At 34.9% G+C, this 20,986-nt stretch overlaps 1 protein-coding gene across 2 annotated transcripts in view; it reads right to left on the bottom strand.

The window, feature by feature from the left end:
• Cwo (transcription factor cwo) overlaps positions 1-20,986 on the bottom strand; it is a 94,804-nt gene that overhangs the window by 7,657 nt on the left and 66,161 nt on the right. The window lies entirely within an intron of this gene.

Raw genomic sequence — 20,986 nt, forward strand, 5'->3', positions numbered from 1 at the left:
CTATTGTAGGAGTTATGGCTGTTTGAAAATTGGACCATTTTCATGGTGTTTTTCTCATTTTCCGGAGTCAAGGATCAACTTTTCGAATATTTTTGCAATTTCTACATATTCTTCGTCAAAATACGCGTCGTTTGCGTTTTTGAAAATTAAAATCGTCCAATCTGTTCAGGAGTTATGACATTTTAAAGATTCGCATGAAATTTCAGGGAAGCATTTCTGGGCAGATATTATATTTTCGGTAAGGAATTTTTTTCTCGAATGTGCGTAGAAATTCGGGGTTATGTCTATCGACCAAAAATGATTATAATTGACCCCTGCAACCGAAAAAAATTTTTTCAGAACGATTTGGAATTTTTTTTTTTCGCCGAAAAATTTCACACGTTATCGAATTTTTACCTCGAAATTTAGTAGGATTTCGGGGGTATGTCTGTTGACCAAAAATGATTGTAATTGACTCCTCTAGCTAAAAATAATTTTTTCAGAACGATTTGAAATTTTTCTTTTTCATCGAAAAATTTAGGCAGTTACCCCCTGTCGATTTTTCTTAAAAACTCGTTTTTCATTTTTAGTAATTTTGTTTCACGCCCTACAGAAAAGATGTTTAATACTTTTTTATAGGTACCCACGAGCTCTAATTCAGAAAAAAGTTTCATTGAAATATATTCACTATTATAGTAGTTATGGCTGTTTGAAAATTGGTCCATTTTTATGGGGTTTTTCTCATTTTACAAGGTCAAAGACCAACTTTTCGAATATTTTTGCGATTTCTACATATTTTCCATCAAAATACGCGTAGTTTGCTTTTTTAAACATTGAAATCGTCCAATCCGTTCAAGAGTTATGACGTTTTAAAGATTCCCATGAAATTTTGGGCTAACATTTCTGGCCTCCAATTATATTTTCGGTTAGGAATTTTTTTCTCGAAAATGGTTAGGATTTTGATGGTATGTCTATTCACCAAAAATTATTGTAATTGACCCCTGCAACTAAAAATAATTTTTTCAGAACGATTTGAAATTTTTTTTTTTTCAGGGTGACCAGACATTATATTTTCAGTAATGAATTTTTTTCTCGAAAATGGTTAGGATTTTGAGGGTATGTCTATTCACCAAAAATAATTGTAATTGACCCCTGCAACTAAAAATAATTTTTTCAAAACGATTTGAAATTTCTTTTTTTCAGGGTAACCAGTCAGTTATGGTCAGACATTATATTTTCAGTGATGAATTTTTTTCTCGAAAATGAATAGGATTTCAGGGGTATGTGTATTCACCAAAAATGATCGTAATTGACCCTTGCAACTAAAAATAATTTTTTCAGAACGATTTGAAATTTTTGAATTTAATTGTTAATAACTTTTTAACGAAGCCTCCATCAACAAAATGGTATTCTTGATTTTCGTCTTATTTTAGCCTCTAGAACCCTCCATTAAAATTTTTCCCAGATGTACCCGAACACCCTGTATGCTATAATAATAAAGAAACAATGGCGTCCTTCGAGGATTCCCCTCGGTGAAGGACAATCATCCTTACTATACCGAAAGTGAACTAAGAATCAAAAATCTATGCATTTAAATATACCTTAAACAGTCTTTGGGGTCTCACAGGCCCAAGGCGTCCATTGGAGTAACTTATCAAGGGTTAAAGAACCATGAATGTTTTACGTTTCCCAATCTGTTAGTAACCCAGACCTAAACTCTATCGTTGTAAGAGGAACGAACATTCTCGTTAACGTTGGCAGCTTCGGGACGGCGGAGCGTAATCGACGCTGCTCGTTGACCCTCGATATCGAAGCTTCTGCTCGTGGAGGCGCTCTGACCGACGAGTAATCCGGGAAAGGAGTCGTGAAAAATCGCTGGGGAACCGCTTTAACGGGGTCGAGTTATCGTTAATCCGGATATAACCGGACCGAGGATATCTTTGAGGCTGACATCGATGCTTGTGTTATGACCGGAGTTTATCGGCAAACGGTTGACCGCGGTGGCCCCTCCAGTGTTTTTCATACGATAACCGGGCATCACCGGATCTAGCAGCTTCGCCACGACTGGCAACAACAAACCAGAGCCGTCTCCACCTCGCGACGCGTTTCCGTTCGCAGCTACCGTCGAAAACATCCGTCCGCACATTTGTTAAATATTATATGGGACAACAGGAAATTGTGAAACGTTTACTTCAGGTGGGGATCGGAATTCTAAGTCAAACTTGGTACTTTTAGTTGGCATTTTTTAACACTGGACACCCTTGTTTTACGATATCAATATGGGACCTGAGGGTCAAGCAGAGACGAATTTTACACATTTTTGGCGAGAGGATTCATCAGTATGGAAGTGGAAAAATTAGTTGTCAAATTGTGATGTTGAGGGAAATTCATTTTGATAGGATTTGTGGATTTTAACACTTCAAATTATACAGTTTAGAATGGTCTAACAACATTGAGATGGAAAAATTAGTTCTCCAGTTGTGATGTTGAGGGAAATTCATTTTGATAGGATTTGTGAATTTTAGTAGGGTTGTAAAAATAAATACTGATACAAATTTCAAGTTATACAGTTTATAATGGTCTACCAACATTGAGTTAGAAAAATTAATTCTCCAGTTATGATGTTGAGGGTAATTAATTTGGATAGGGTTTGTGAATTTTAGTAGGGTTGTAAAAATAATTACTGGAACCAGTTTATGTTGTTTACAATGGCCTATCAACGTTGAACTAAACAAATTAATTCTCAAATTGTGACGTTGAGGGAAATTAATTTTGCTAGCATTTGTGAATTTTTATAAGGTTGAGAAAATAACTAGTGGAACTAATTACAGGTTATGTAGTTTACAATGGCCGTCCACCATGGGGATACAGAAATTAATTCTCAAGTTGTGACGTTCAGGGAAATTAATTTCGATAGGATTTGTAAATTTTAGCAAGGTTGTAAAAATAAATACTTAAACAAATTTCAGGTTATGTTGTTTACAATGGTCTATCAACTATGATCTAAAAAAATTAATTCTCACATTGTGACGTTGAGGGAAATTAATTTTGCTAGGATTTGTGAATTTTAGTAAGGTTGCAAAAATATATACTGAAACAAATTTCAGATTATCTAGTAGTACCAACATTGAACTAGAAAAATTAATTCTCAAATTGTGATATTGAGGAAAATTAATTTTGCTGGATTTGTGAATTTTAAGAAAATTGCAAAACATATATACTGAAACAAATTTCAGGTTGGTACTACTACATAGTAAAAAAAAAATTCACAAATCCTGATAAAATTAATTTCCCTCAACGTCACAACTTGAGAATTGATTTTTTTAGTTCAATGTTGATGGACCATTGTAAACATTGAATTAGAAAAATTAATTTTCAAGTTGTGATGTTGAGGGAAATTAATTTGGATAGGATTTGTGAATTTTAGTTTTCCAGTTTCCATAAAGTAGATAAATCGTAAAGTAGAACACCGTTTACGTTATTCAGCACACAGTCGATAATAATTTGATGTCGATACGACTCTTTTCAACCGTTTAAACTTTTACTTATTTTCATGGTTAGGGTATATAATTTCCTAGTATAATATTGACGAGAATAGGTGTAGCGTTGCTGGCTTAGAAACTTCAGGGCAAAGTAAAATGTACCGTTACAGCTGAGTGATAAGTGTTACTATAAATACAAGAAAAGTTTGGAAAACTATAACATCCTTGGAATATTTCGCAAGAAGAAGCATTTCGCAAGTTTCCATCGTGTATAAGAACTTTGATAGATTATTTTACACGAAAGGTGGCATTATTATTTTATTACATAGCTATAATTAAACTAATTAACATTAACTTGTTCCATCCAGAGTTATGAATTTCTTGTAATCGTTTAATTTTTACATTTGATCGAAAAAGAAGAAAATGGAGTCGATATCTTCGTTACCGTAACAACTATGTTACCCAAAGCACGTGCCTTAAAGTAGACAAATTAGGTATCGAAAGGTTTTGGCTCAAAGTCGTGCCCTTTTCGGGTTCTAGGTCCCCCACACTTCCGGTTCGAATGTCACCAATCATTCATACAAATAAGAAAATGTTTCCACCACAAAATTTTTATTGTAATATTCGACAATGTAGTCTACTGGTCAGAAAAATGTGAATTTTCATTTTCAGCTCCTTTTATTTCCCCTTACACATTACTCTAAGTTTAACCTTCTTTTTAATTTCCCTCAAATCCAACTTTCCAACGACTCTTCCCAAAAATATACCACGCTCGATCGTAAATTAACAATAAATCAAAACCGTGTGCAGACTCCTAGCGTCGTAATGAATTTTACGAGCAAACAATAGACGATTTTCGTCGAGCGAAATTGAAAATACGCGTGTCGTCGATTTTAAGAACCCGTGTTGCGAAACGTGTTTTTCTCGTATCCGGAAACGGTTCCCAGAAAGTGTCGTAGAAAACACGTGAGGCCTTGATGGGGGAACATAAGCCGAGCAACGCGTCGCGAGCGATAACGCGAGCTTCTGAAATTAAAATTTAATAAACGACGGGGGGGGGGGGGAAGAGGGGGGGGGGGAACACGGAGAATCCAAACAAGTGACGTTTACGTGGGCGCGAGGCGCTTATCGAGCACCGATATTCGATTCCCGACGATGGTAAACAAGACCCAACGGTCCTTCTTGATGAAAAACGTTCACTTTGCATCGTCGTCGTCGTCGTTCTCGTCGAGCATCCCTTTCTCGCGAAGGTCGTCTAATTCTAGATCACCGTCTATCCCCGAAGTCCCTGGCTGACAAATGATCACGTTGACTGTGGAAGGTACGCTTATGAGAACAAACATGTGACCCACGCTGATTACGGATGATGTACTGTGAATAAACACGTGCTGTTCTCGGCGACCCTGACGCAATCACACGTATTATTCCTGCCACGCACAAATACCATAGCGATACCCCATGAATACAAAAATCTCATGGCTATTAATTATCCTTGAATCGGATTAATAATGAAAATTCCGGGTATTTATACCACAATGGCCCCTCCGTCGAAATCGATCACCCCAATCCGTGTCCCGTACGAACCGAATATAGACTTTCTGCATCGTAAGAATCGAGGGTAAGGCAAAGTCTGGCTAATTTTGACCCCGGAGAGAGGGGGTCACGATGTTTTATAAGCGCTCGAACACTGGAAGTAGAACTTCGAACGTCGAGAATATTGTTAATATTCTTGGAATGTAACAAGAAGTCTCTCGCAGATTGAAAATCTTACGTGGAAACGATGTTTAACGATGTACGAAGCGTAAAAATGATTTCTAATAAAAATTGTGAACAATTTACTCGACTGGATTATTGAAAAATCGTAATTTTCTGTAAGATAACGAATAAACATTTAGTTTCGTTGCATTATATATTTATTCAAGTATCTATAGATGTTTACGCATTTATGGGAAATTTTAATTAACAAAAAAGCTACTCAATGCACTTGATAATATTTACAAAAATAAAAACTCCTATTTCAGTAATTTTATTAATAAAAATATAAATTTGCATGACAATCTGCAGTCTATTAATAAAGATTAAATATTTTCAACCACGGTGTTTAATAGAAAATTATAATTAAATTGAAATAATTGTCGGTAGTTTTAGTATTGATAAAGGGCTCGACGAATTTACTAGATATTCTTTTCAATTTCAATCACTATTGCGAATAATTACTATGTCTTTTTATTTTCAGTAAACGATAAGTTAGGATTGTTAAATGATAACAAACGACAGCGAACGTGAAGTTAATATGGCGAAACGATCGAGTTCCTGGAAAGGTGACAATTTTGTTTTAGTTCGATGAATGGATATCGAGAAACTATAATTATTATGTTTCTCGTCGTCACTCGTACATTGATACGATTACTATCAGCTATAAACGCGTACTAGGAAGATACTGGTGACTTGTGTCTTCGCTCTTATCTTTCGAAAAAGACATATCTCTGAGCTATACACTCACGAATTAAATAACATCCAAGGTGAACAATAATCGATCGAATCTGCAGAACTATTCGATATAACACTCCCAAAAAAACGTCTACGAATCCTGAAAAAATTACTCGAAAAACTTGATTCGAGCACTAGAATAAAATAAATAAAGAAATAAAAAATCTAACAAATATTATTCGTACCTCATATATTAATAAAAGTGAATTTGAATATCCACCTTAAGAAAATAGTAATAAAATGATGCTCACCAAAAAAGTAAAAGTATTACATTTTCTCTTACACATTAGTGAGTTTTAATTAGTTTTTAACGCGAGCAAAAAACTATCATGACACTATCACTATAATACTAAAATTAAAACTAATACACTCAAAATCCTATATTCTGCTTTCACAAGACCTATTCTAGAATATGGCAGCATAATTTGATCTTCTCATTACAAAACATACAGGGTGTTCGGCCATCCCTGGGAAAAATTTTAATGGGAGATTCTGGAGGTCAAAATAAGACGAAAATAAAGAATACCAATTTGTTGATTGAGGCTTCGTTAAAAAGTTATTAACGTTTAAAGTTCCATAATGACTGGAAAATTTTTCGACAAAATTAAAAAATTTCAAATCGTTCTGTAAAAATTATTTTCAGTTGCGGGGGTCAATTATAATCATTTTTTATGAATAAGCATACCCCCGAAATCCTACTCACTTTCGAGAAAAAAATTCATTACTGAAAATATAATGTCTGATCATAACAGTCTGTTACCCTGAAAATTGAAAAGTTTCAAAGCACTGTGAAAAAATTATTTTTGATTGCCGGGGTCAATTACAATTATTTTTGGTGAATAGACATATCCTCGAATTCCTTCGTACTTTCGAAAAAAAAATTTATGAAGATGCTTAAATTTTTCAGCGAAAAAGAAACTTTTAGATGGTTCTGTAAAAATTATTTATTTTAATTTTTCGAAATGTAAATAACGCGTATTTTAGTGGAGAATATGTAGAAATTGCGAAAATATTCGAAAAGTTGATCCTTGACCCCGGAAAATGAGAAAAACCCCATGAAAATGGTCCAATTTTCAAACAGCCATAACTCTTACAATAGTGAATATATTTCAATGAAACTTTTTTCTGAAGTAAAGCCCATAGATATCTACAAAAAAGTATTAAACAACATTTCTGTAGGGCGTGAAACAAAATTACTAAAAATGAAAAAGGAATTTTTAAGAAAAATCAACAGGGTTAGGTACCTAATATAGTGGGTGTCCCATGCCTCTTGAATCACATTAACACTAATCTTCAAACATTGCATAATAGAAGAAAAATCACAGATATTACGTTTGTAAGTAAGCTAATCAAAGGTCATATTTCGTGTTCAACGATTACTTAATTGTTTCCCTTGTATGCACCATCAAAATATTCGAGAAATCACTTTCTATTTTATTCTGAAAGCTACTTACTCTGATCTCAGTCATGCAAATTTTGTACACACTAAAACTGATTTAATTGAACAATCATTTGGAAGTCTAAAATTATCCTTACTATGTATTGTAAATTAATTATTCTGTTAAAATTTTATAAACGATCACGTTTGACTATGTACAATCCACATTTCTAGCTCCTTACACATTTCATCTTTCGTACTAAAGGGTTTATTTCGTAAATATTATTTTTTAACAACTTATGTTGAATTTGTTTGATGCAATGGCACGAATAGATATTCTAATTAAAAGAAAAATCGTATTTTGAGGTAATCGTCAACATGAAAGGTATCGATAAATATGTGTTAATAAATGAATAATAATAATACTGGGAATATTTCCCTCAATTACATCACAATAATATATTAATACCATCGATTTGCTTCGAATATATTTGGAACATTTGCCTGGAGGCTTCGTTAACAGTTTCTATGCAGAACGAAATTCGCAATAATGTAAACAGTGTGGTGTTTTCAGCAAAATTTGCGTCGTCGACGGACAGTACGACAATTCGCGCAGATACGCGATAAGTTGTGTTAAAGTCCAACGAAAGGAGCCACTATTTTCCAGAATCGAAACCGCCCGAGTTCGCTTCTGTATCGGTCCCGGGCCCGCAATACGATTAAACCGATCGATTATCGAGAAAGCTCAATTATCGGCTACGTTAATGGCATCGCGCGAAGTCCAAGACGATATATCCCCCCATAACGACGCACTTGCGTTCCATTCGCGGAAAGTGCACAACAATCGTTACGTTTACAAGCCCTCGTGACGCTCGTAATAAAACTTGGACGAAACACGTGACAAGAGAAAACGAATTCCCCTTTTGTATCGCGATAAGGAGCCAGACAATGCAAGGGGAAACGATAGGAAACGTTGCACAAGCGTTCTCTGTTTACTATCCGTGAACGCCACTTCCGACAAAACGATGTCTCGTAAAAAAAAGAAACGATTTAAAAATAGCATTAAAATTTGAAGTCCCCCGAAAATATTTTGTGTCGCGTTTTATGATATCGAATGGTGGTCTAGCTTGTGTGGAATTCTTCCGGTGGAATTCCACGGATTTCCACGCACGATAAAAGCATGGAGTAGTTGTCCAGTCATCGTTGCTCTTTTCCTTCATTCGTACGAAAGTCACGATAACGCGCAAGTGTTTCTCGGTAAGAAGAGATTTTGTCGAAGCAAACCGATATAGGAATTAACCAATTGGTGACTAGATGGCATCACGTGAACGAGGAATGAACGACACGCAACTTGTACGAAAGAGATAAAACGTATATCTTCGCGTATACTGTTGAATCACACGACGATCGTATTTTAACGCTAAACAGTTCGATGAGGTTTTTGCAACCCTTTCACCGAGACGTCTATGTTCGGCGCGGAAGTATGAAATTATAGGATAGTCACACGACACTGCCGTGGCAAACTCTCTCTTATGGTCGGTCTATAAGCATCGTATGACGTATGACGAGCAACACGCGCTCTACCTGTCAGTTTTATTTACTCGAGTCTCCGCTATTTTAAGAAATAATCACATAGGGTGGTGACCTTAATTTTAAGGGCAAATTGATTCCAGACTCGGACCATGGAATCTTTGGAACTGAAGAAAATATAACGAAATTTTAAATTTTGTATTTTTTGATTACTTCTTCATAACAGCTTATCAGTGACGTTGACAGGAAATTATATCGATGATATCAAATAAGTAAGTTTTGTAAAATAAGTAAGAAGAGTAGAAAATTAATTTCAGACTCATCGTTTTGGCATTCGATGATCATAGTATCATACGATAACGACGAATTAATTTATTATAAAAAAATTATTTTTAGTTGGAGGAATCAATTACAATCATTTTTTATGAATAGACATACCCTCGAAATCCTAAGCATTTTTGAGAAAAAAATTCTAGTAGGTGGGCAAATTTTTCAACAAAATTAAAAAATTTCAAATCGTTCTAGAAAAATTATATTTGGATGTGGGGGTCAATTACAATCATGTTTGGTCATTACACATACCCCCGAAATCCTACGCATTTTCGAGACAAAAATTCCTTACCGAAAATCTAATTAGGTGCCTAAATCGACGAACAAAAATAATTTCAAATCTTTCTGGAAAAATTATTTTCGGTTGCAAGGCTCAATTACAATCATTTTTGGTGAATAGACATACCCTCGAAATCCTACGCATTTTCGAGAAAAAAATTCGAGTAGGTAGACAAATTTTTCAACGAAATTGAAAAGTTTCAAATCGTCCTAAAAAAATTATTTTCAGTTGAAGGGGTCAATTACAATTATTTTTGGTGAATAGACATACCATCGAAATCCTGCTCATTTTCGAGAAAAAAATTCAGAACGAATGGACCTTTAAACGTCAATAACTTTTTAACGAAGCCTTCATCAACAAATTGGTATTCTTGATTTTTGTCTTATTTTTGCCTTTAGAATCCCCCATTAAAATTTTTCCCAGGGGTGGCCGAACACCCTGTATAACAAAATTTTACATTTTGTATTTTTTGATTACTTCTTCATAACAGCTTATCAGTGACATTGACAGGAAATTATATCGATGATATCAAATATGTTTTCTAAAATAAATAAGAAGAGTAGAATATATCTTTATCTATTGCATTTACTGTTGCTTTCACAACGAATATTAAATATAAAATTAACTAATACACCTGACAGAAACGAAGTTTTAAAAATAGCATAAAATTATTTCCAGTTCTCAAAACTCACAATTCGAACTGGGTCCATGAATTTTTCCACGTTCTAACATACTATGCATCGATCGAATATCTAAACTATCTAAATATTTATTCCATTAATAATATTCCATGCATTTTGCAGTAGAAGAAATAATAAAAATATTTAAAAAGCATTTCGAACACTTAAATATGCCATTTGTGGTGCTCGAATGTTTTTTAAATATTCACATGCTAAATTGTTAATGGACCCTGCTTGAAGTAGAATTACATGAATATTAAGAAAGTTGCTAGAGGAACGAAAGAGTAATCCAGAGGGCAAACCTAACTTCTTCGACGCTGAGGATTCATAGTCAGTAATTACGTATTACGCTTATAATATCGATGTGAGACGACCAATCTTATGGAACAGGGATAAGTTCGTGCACCTCGTTTCTGCGCCATTGCGGCTACTATTTGGGTCAACGGCAATCATCACCACGCGAACGTTTTTCGCGATCGTACGACCATAATCGAGTGGTTTTCTGGTCACGTTACTTGTTTCCATAAATCGAGTCGGCCCTCCAATCTACGTAATTTTCATTTTACCAACTTTCTCCTTACGCATTACTTCTTTCTGCACTGAAGGATTTTTCCCTGTATAATAAGTGTTTGAATGGAACGTAGAAGAAAATTATAAAATTTGAAGTATTTATATGAGCAACTGTCCTGTTCAAAGCACATTTCTATTATATATTATAAATAAGAGAATATTAGTCACAGTTTACTAGATTCTTCTAATCCGGAGCATTCCCAGATTCCCTAATAAAACTAAATTTACCCTGTAATACTGCAATTTAAAAAAAAAAATGTTTGCAAAAGCGATGTTTACCGAGGTTTGTTATTCTTCGCTGCATGCTGCAGAAATGTCTCGATATTATTAGACGCTTCTATACGTTGATGTACCGTTTATAAAGTCGTAACTTATAAAGAACAGGCGAGAAAATTATTTTTCTTGTTCGATAAACTATTCTTAAAATGCAATATTGAGATCTGTTAAAAAAAAAAGAGGATCGAACGATAACGATCGAGTGTTTGGGATTGCAAACTAAAAGTTTGGGATTTTAAATTAAAAGTCTGGGATTGCAAGTTAAAAGTTTGTGATTTATATTAATCTATATAACTTTGAACTTTAAATCCCAAACTCTTAACTTTAAATCCCAAATTCTTAACTTGAAATCCCAAACTTTGAATTTGAAATCCCAAACTTGAAATTTTTAATTTTAATTTAATTAATTTTGTCTTGTCTTGATTTATTTTTATATGAAAAAAGCGGACACCCATCCCGTACTGCACCCGGCCACCGCAGCTTAACTTCGGTGATCGTGCGAGGACAGGTGCACTCCAAGGTGCAACAACCTTCAACAAAGTTCTTTTTTAATTTATCCATAATCAATTCGTAACCAACAAGGTTTTTTTATAGTGAATCGCTATTATAGTGTACGAATACACTAAACATTGCATATTTCCCTACTGTAAGAACACTTTTAAATACATGATTAGTTATTAATAATAATGTAAAAGTAAAGTGAGGAAAACTAAAAAATTTCAAATCATTTTGAAAAAATTATTTTCGGTTATGGGGGTCAATTACAATCATTTTTTATGAATAGACATACCCCCGAAATCTTACGCAGTTTCGAGAAAATAATTCCTTACTGAAAGTGTAATATCTGATCAGAAATGGTCTACTGAAATTTCATGCGTATCTTCAATCGTACTACGCGTTACGAGTCGTCATTGGCCCGTGGATAACATCCGATGACGTAGGAAGCTGTATCGAGACCCTGACTCATTGTCGGAGCCATGACCGAGAATCCAGTCAGGTATTTCCCGGCGTGAATCCTCGGGGTGGTGCGAAAATCACGTTCGCGTCGACCAGCGCTCCTATAACAACGCGTTACGCGGAAAACAAGGCAAAAACACACACACGCACAGACGACCACGACACGTCCAAGGAATTTAACCGAGGCGCGAAAATTACGACCATCCCGCGAATCGCGTGTTTCACGATATTTTAAACTTTGCCACTCGTGACTGTGCTTTTTATACAGAGCGGCTTCTTTAACGAGAACGTCTAGAATCGTTTCTTTTTAGAGCACGAACAAATATAAATTTTTTTAGACTGGGTCATCGATGTGCTACAGTTTTTAGAGAAGATTTATTCAAAATTCTACCGCTGTAAATCCCAAAGTACCACAGTTTTAAACATTCTTAAAGGCCACCCCTATTACAGATAATTAATTTTGTAAAAATTGAGAGAGAAGCACGAAGTGATTTTTTAAAATAAAATTGAAGCAATGATCCGTTTAATAAATATGGAAAAATAATAGATAAAAAGTAGTTATTTATTATGCCCAGAAGTAGAATTTTCCATTTCGTATGTTCACGACCAGATGGTTAATGGATAGAACGACCATTTTGAAAAACGCTGTCGAATGATTTGACTTTAATGCTCGAGTTGGAGCCTGTCGAATCGTAGCTGCATCCGAGGCAAGGTTTGCTGGGTCAGCTTTCTTAACAAGCCCATCAGCAATTTCCTGAACGATAAAGCCATTTCATTTTTCTGACTTCTTGGCTTCGACGAATTCCAAACCTCCTAACTCGTTATTATTAAACTTCGTCCAAGACGATAAATCGTCTAGAGCAAATACTCTGGGGGTGTAGTGGCGATACCAATTAAAAATGACCATTACGAAATGGAAAACAATTTTACTGAACAACGATATACACAATTTAATTCAGGTTTTTATTATTGAATTTCTGTTAGCGCTTACAAGACTTATAATTAATTTCATGTACATAATTTGTCTGATCTCTCCGGGATGATGTACGATGGAACCTTGATTATTACACGAACTCGTTACTCTCGTATTCGTACAGTATAATGGTGAAAAGAAACTTTTCATTTTTACCAAATGTTTATATTACACTGTGTGTTACTTCCATTTGCAAAGTAGTTTTGTTCTTCAATATTAACGAATACAAGTAGTACGCCAAATAGCAAATTAATCTTTTGGACAAATAGAATTCCAATTGACTTTAATTTTGTGTGTAATCTTCACCACACTATTTGTGTATATCAGTAAACTATTATTTTTATATGCACTTGAAAATATCGTATTATTATTAATTATTAATTAATGTAGATGATATTTAATAACTTCTAAACTAGGTCTTTTAATATTTATGGGCAATTAATACCTAATTGCAAGCCCGATAGAGAAGTAGTACTAATAATATAGACAGTAAAGAAATCCAATAATATGTGTTTTTTTTTCCTTAAGCGGTAACCCATCCTGTACTCTACGCGACCCAATGCAGCTGCACCTCAGTGACCACACGAAAACCCCATGAACCCTTAGCTAATTTTATTTTCAATTTATTCATACTTAAACCCTTTAATATCTCAATGTAAACAAAAATAAATTTATACAAAATAAGAATCAAGCTTTTTTTCATTCATAGCAAATCACCATTATACTCTACGAACACGAGTAAGAACTACAATTATTTTGCTATATAATACTCTTGCACATTATTTGGAAAGCTCCGCTAATACCATGAAATCACTCTTATCATCTTTAATTCATACACAGTTAATACTCTTATCGTCCGTCCATAAGCGTTCGATTCTTATCGAAAACTTTTGAAAAAGCGATATTGCCAAGGGGTCGATTGCCAAGTTCAAGGCGAAATCCTCCCCTTTAGCCTTCGTTTCGCCAACAGTCGCGACGATTATCTTCGAAGGGAGATTTCGTCGATCGATTTCGCGAGCGGCGTCCGACGATCGATCCTCGAAACGGTTAATCGCGATTACGAAACGACGAGGCGTTTTGGTTTCGCGTAACCAAAAATAAAGGCAGCTTTTTCACCTCGTCTACGATCGGACGGCGACAACCTCAATTGGCAATCGCGACGATTTCGGCGATATAGCAGCGATTCTGCGCCGATCCGTAGAAATCGAGTCAAGGATAGAGGAGCCGAACGGGACGCGGAGTTAAATTATTTTTAAGCCGACGGTGCTTCACGAAAATAAGCGTGAGCTTACCCGTTACTAATCGGATCGACACTTTCGCAACCGCCTCACACCTTTTTGGCGAATACGAATATTTTTACCGATTCGCACCGGTGCCACGAAATCCCCAAAATCTGCACGCTCGAAGTGCCTAGTGTAAATCAAACGTTTCCTTAGAGTCGACCATTTGTCAAACTTTTGTCAACAACAACCAACCGATGGTTTACAGTGGGTGTAAAAACTATTCGTACAGTGACCAATTACGACCAAAATGCTGCATAATAATGTTTATTAAACGACATTTTTGCAATGAATATGTTACATGTATTCTTCAAAGTCAACAAAAAAATATTCGTATTGTTTATACAGGGTGTTAGGCCACCACTGGGAAAAATTTTAATGGGGGATTCTAGAGGCCAAAATAAGACGTAAATCAAGAATACCAATTTGTTGATGAAAACTTCGTTAAGAAGTTATTAATATTTAAAGTTTCGCTCGTACTGAATTTTTTTCTCGAAAGTGGGTAGAATTTCGAGAGTATGTCTAATGACCAAAAATTATTGTAATTGACTCCCCTAGTTAAAAATAATTTTTCCAGAGCGATTTGAAAAAATTTGTTTTCACCCAGAAATTTAGGCATCTACCCCCTGGCGATTTTTCTTAAAAATTCGTTTTTCATTTTTAGTAATTTTGTTTGACACCCTTCAGAAAAGTTGTCCAATACTTTTTTATAGGTACCCATGAGCTCTACTTCGGGAAAAAGTTTCATTGAAATATATTCACTATTATAAGAGTTATGGCTGTTTGAAAATTGGACCATTTTTATGATGTTTTTCTCATTTTCCGAGGTCAAGGATCAACTTTTCGAATATTTTTGCAATTTCTACATATTCTTGACCAAAATACACGTAGTTTGCTTTTTTAAACATTAAAATCGTCCAATCCGTTCAGGAGTTATGACGTTTTAAAGATTCGCATGAAATTTTGGGCTAACATTTCTGGCCTCCAATTATATTTTCGGTTAGGAATTTTTTTCTCGAAAATGGTTAGGATTTTTAGGGTATGTCTATTTACCAAAAATTATTGTAATTGACCCCCGCAACCGAAAAGAATTTTTTCAGAATTAATTAAAAATTTTTTTTTTCGTCGAAAAATTTAGGCACCTACCCCCTGTCGATTTTTCTTAAAAATTCGTTTTTCATTTTTAGTAATTTTGTTTGACACCCTACAGAAAAGTTGTCCAATACTTTTTTATAGGTACCCATGAGCTCTACTTCGGGAAAAAGTTTCATTGAAATATATTCACAATTGTAGGAGTTATGGCTGTTTGAAAATTGGACCATTTTTATGGAGTTTTTCTCATTTTGCGGGGTCAAGGACCAACTTTTCGAATATTTTTATGATTTCTACATATTCTTGACCAAAATACGCGTAGTTTGCCTTTTTAAACATTAAAATCGTCCAATCCGTTCAGGAGTTATGACGTTTTAAAGATTCGCATGAAATTTTGGGCTAACATTTCTGGCCTCCAATTATATTTTCGGTTAGGAATTTTTTTCTCGAAAATGGTTAGGATTTTGAGGGTATGTCTATTCACCAAAAATTATTGCAATTAACCCCTGCAACTAAAAATAATTTTTTCAGAACGATTTGAAATTTTTTTTTTCAGGGTGACCAGACAGTTGTGGTCAGACATTATATTTTCAGTAATGAATTTTTTTCTCGAAACTGCGTAAAATTTCGAGGGTATGTTTCTTCAAAAAAAATGGTCGTAATTGACCGTTGCAACTAAAAATAATTTTTCCAAAATGATTTGAAAGTTTTCAATTGCGCCGAACAATTTCTGCACCTACCCCTTGTCGATTTTTCTTAAAAATTCGTTTTTTATTTTTAGTAATTTTATTTGACGCCCTACGGAAATTTTGTCTAATACTTTTTAGTAGATACCCATGAGCTCTACTTCAGAAAAAAGTTTCATTGAAATATATTCACACACTATGCACTACATCCAACGCGAGATATTACAACTAATACTGTCGACATTGTTTAGATACCATATCCGCCCCCAAGCTGACGACTAATTAAAACTACAAAACCATGTACGAAGTGACCTTATCTGAGAGCACGAAGCGTCGAGCAAGGAATCTTTCGGGATAACAAACTCCAGATAAGATTCTGCTCGAGCTTTCCATTCCTTTTCCACGATAATGTAATTTTGAAACATTTCGGGATTCCCGTTTTCCGTGGCAAGACACTAACATCGTCGAGCGATAGGAGTATGAATGATAAAATATTGACGTAGTTAACAGATGATGAAACCAATGGGAAAAATACAGAATAAGCTAAATTTCATTGAATTTACATTCCCCTTTCTTCGAACGTATTTTTATTTATTTTCTAATTTGTTCCTTCATTCGTCGTGTCTGCTTTTAAATACAAGATTGTTGATATGTTACATTGTTTATTCGTCAATGTCTATGTTAAAAACAGACGATTAGTTTTCTCCTCTTTTTGCAATGCTCGTTCGAGAATACAGTTGAATATTAAACAAAATTAATTTTGTAAATAGGGTTTCCCGAACTTGTTTTACTCATTAAAACGTCCATCGTTTATTTTGAGTCCTCTTTGGTAATAATGAGTAGCAACTAGGAACATAACAAAGATGCGATAAGCAGATACGTTAGTTCTTTAAATACTTTTATAATCTACCGACCTCGTAATCTACGCGCGTACGTGGCCGAAAATACAAAATTAGAATACGATTTCGACGCTTGCTAAACGTACGAGCAAAGTATAAAAATATGGGCAAAGAAAATAACGATAACAAGATAATTTCTCAATTTATGATATTCGCGTTTCCAAATATCTTCAAACATTTGTCTGAAAGGGAAATAAAAAATTCAAATGTTTCAATGAACGAAACGATAAAGCTAGAGAAGCTTCCCTCGAATCGTCGAACAAGTACGTTCGTCCGTACTTTGTGACTCGAGAATTTTTAGACGCGATTTCCAAATCGCGAGTGACAAAGAGAGAATTCCGGAACTCCAGAAACTGAAATTTCCATTAAAAGAGAATCGTTTACGTAACGTTAGTTTCGTGGAACGGTCGCGGGGATCGACGAGACCAAACCGATCGTTTGAACGCCCATACGAAAGAATTGGAAAGTCCCGTCGAAATTAAGGGGTCACTGAATCCTTCTGGTATTCTTGAAATTCTAATATACATCGGGAATTAGCATCGCTAGCGATGAAACCCGGTCACTTGAAATTCCGAACTTTCGCGTCGCTTGACCACCGTTACACAGAGAGAAAAACGCCGCGGCGTGAAAACCGAAAGCTACGCGATTCGACTCGCCTCGAGTCGATCGTCGAATCGGCTCGATAACCGTGAAGACGTCCATTTTCAATCTGGATCCGCGTAATCCCCCGGTCGTTCGATTTACGACGTCCCAGGAGAACACCTCGTCACGCTCTCCCGAACGCTTCCTGGATGGATGGACTATACCGGGTCTGGTAAAAGTGGGAAACACAGAAACGGTGCAGCGTGAAACTTAGACGGAATCAGTATTTCGAAACCATCCACGGTAAATGCGTTGGCCATTTTGTAGCAAATTCAACGCATCTGCAATGGGACTCAAACATGGAACTTTTACAAAATTTGATTATTGTGTGGTATATTTAAGAGAAAATTGTACGATATAGGATGTAATAAAATGAACTATGCTTGTGATTTGTAAATGATTGTGTATGCCTCTTGCAATTCAACACTCTGCAACAGTGTTAAACAGCGTCCAACTATACAAAACTCATATAGTACGTTATTGTGTGGTATATTTAAGAGGAGATTGTATGATATAGGACTTAATAAAATGTATTGTGTCTATGATTTATAAGTGACTTTGTATGCTTCTTACGAAGTCAACATTCTACGATGGCATCAAACATATTACAACACAGAACTTGTTTAGCAGATTATTGTGTGGTATATTTAAGAGAAAATTGTAAAATATAGGACTTAATAAAAAGAATTATGTCCATGATTTATAAATAACTTTGTATGCTTTTTACGAAGTCAACATTCTGCGATGGAATCAAACATACTACAACACAGAACTTGTTTAGCAGATTATTATGTCGTATATTTAAGAGAAAATTGTAAAATATAGGACTTAATAAAATGTACTGTGTCTATGATTTATAAGTAATCTTGTATGCTTTTATCAAACTCAACACTCTGCAACAGTGTCAAACAGCGTACAACTACACAAAACTCATATACTACATTATTGTGTGGTATATTTAAGAGAAAATTGAACGACATAAGATGTAATAAAATGAACTATGACTGTGATTTATAAATAATTTTGTATGCCTCTTGCAAACTCAACACTCTGCAACAGTACCAAACAGCGTCCAACTACACAAAACTCATATAGTACATCATTGTGTGGTATGTTTAAGAGAAAATTCTAAAATGTGGGATGCAATAAAACGAACTGTGTCTATGATTTATAAATAATTTTGTATGCCTCTTGCAATTCAACACTCTGCAACAGTGCCAAACAGCGTCCAACTACACAAAAATCATACAGGGTGTTTGGCCACCTCTGGGAAAAATTTTAATAGAGGATTCTAGAGGCCACAATAAGACGAAAATCAAGAATTCCAATTTATTGATGGACGCTTCGTTAAAAAGTTAGTAACAATTAAATTCAAAAATTTCAAATCGTCTTGGAAAAATTATTTTTAGTTGCAAGGGTCAATTGCAAGCATTTTTGGTCAACAGACATACCCCCGAAATCCTACTAAGTTTCGAGAAAAAAATTCTTTACCGAAAATATAATTTCTGGCCAGAAATGTCTGCTCGAATTATAATGCGAATCTTTAAAACGTCATAACTTCTGAACGGATTGGACGATTTTAACGTTTAAAAAAGCAAACTACGCGTATTTTGACGAAGAATATGTAGAAATCATAAAAATATTCGAAAAGTTGATCCTTGACCCCGGAAAATGTGAAAAACTCCATAAAAATAGTCCAATTTTCAAATAGTCATAACTCCTACAATAATGAATATATTTCAATGAAACTTTTTTCTAAAGTAGAGCTCATGGGTACCTATAAAAAAGTATTGGACAACTTTTCTGTAGGATGTCAAACAAAATTACTAAAAATGAAAAACGAATTTTTAAGAAAAATTGACAGGGGGTAGGTGCCTAAATTTTTCGACGAAAAAAAAAAATTTCAAATCGTTCTGAAAAAATTATTTTAATTTGCGGGGGCCAATTACAATCATTTTTGGTCAATAGACATATCCCCGAAATCCTACTCAGTTTCGAGAAAAAAATTCGAGTAGGTACTAAAATTTTTAGACGACATTAGAAAATTTCAAATCATACTAAAAAAATTATATTTAGTTACAGGGGTCAATTACAAGCATTTTTTGTCAATACACATAACCCCGAAATTCTACTCACTTTCTAGAAAAAAATTCATTACTGAAAATATAATGTCTGACCACAACTGTCTGGTCACCCTGAAAAAAAACAAATTTCAAATCGTTCTGGAAAAATTATTTTCGGTTGCGGGACTCAATTAGAATAATTTTTGATGAATAGACCTACCCCCAAAATCCTGCGCATTTTCGAGAAAAAAATTCAGAACGGTCGGAACTTTAAACGTTAATAACTGTTTAACGAAGCCTTCATCAACAAATTGGTATTCTTGATTTTCGTCTTATTTTAGTCTCGAGAATCTCCTATTAAAATTTTTCCCAGGGGTGGTCGAACACCCTGTATAGTACATTATTGTATGACATATTTAAAAGAAATTTCTAAAATGTGGGATGCAATAAAACGAATTGTGCCTATGATTTATAAATAATTTTGTATGCCTCTTGCAAACTCAACATTCTGCAATGGGTCCAAACATTCTACAACACCAGAACTCGCTTAACAGATTATTGTGTGGTACATTTAAGAGAAAATTGTAAAATATAGAAGTTAATATAATTAACTGTGTCTAGGATGTATAAGTAATCTCGTATGCCTTTGTCAAACTCAACATTCCGCGATGGGATGAAACGTCCTACAACACAGAACTTAGCAGACTATTGTAGTCTATGTAAGAGAAACTTCTAAAATAATTAATAAGTTTAGACAATCGAGTCTGGGCAACGTGTAACGATCGCGAAAGCATCGTAATTTGAAATTTTAAAACACTTTGCACCGAAGTAGATATAAATAACACCGAGAAGTTTCGCGTGGTCGAGATAGGCAAGGTAGATCCTCCGTCGAGCGTTTTGCAAATGAGACAACGAAGGTTAAAGATTCGTCTTTGGTTCGCGTTCGGCCAATCAGACTTTTCAATGAGGGGAGAGCAGTGATTAAATTTACGACCATTGTATACGAATTGTATAGAGAAACCAAAACGAAAGACAAGGACCAAACGCAGTGTCGCAATAACCGAAGAAGGAGATTACGAGCGATTTGGACGAAAGGAATTCCCGAATAATGGATAAAAGATGACGGGACGAAAATACCTGGGATACGAGGACGAATTCGACGTAACGCGACACACATTCGCGATACGTGTGTGTTGTTCGAACTGAGTTCTAAACGAGGGCTATAATTCCTTAAGACTTTAACAGGATGAACAACAGAATCATTGGAGATGTAAATATGATTTTTACAGCGATAGTTTAAATGCTCGTGCAAACGCAATCTTTATTTTCTGCAGTCGATCGGTTCTGATCACTTGAAATATGTACCTTGCAAACGATTTGTCCGCCATAGTCACGCGAC

This window comes from Colletes latitarsis, chromosome 3 (assembly GCF_051014445.1).
Source record: "Colletes latitarsis isolate SP2378_abdomen chromosome 3, iyColLati1, whole genome shotgun sequence".
Classification (NCBI taxonomy): domain Eukaryota; kingdom Metazoa; phylum Arthropoda; class Insecta; order Hymenoptera; family Colletidae; genus Colletes; species Colletes latitarsis.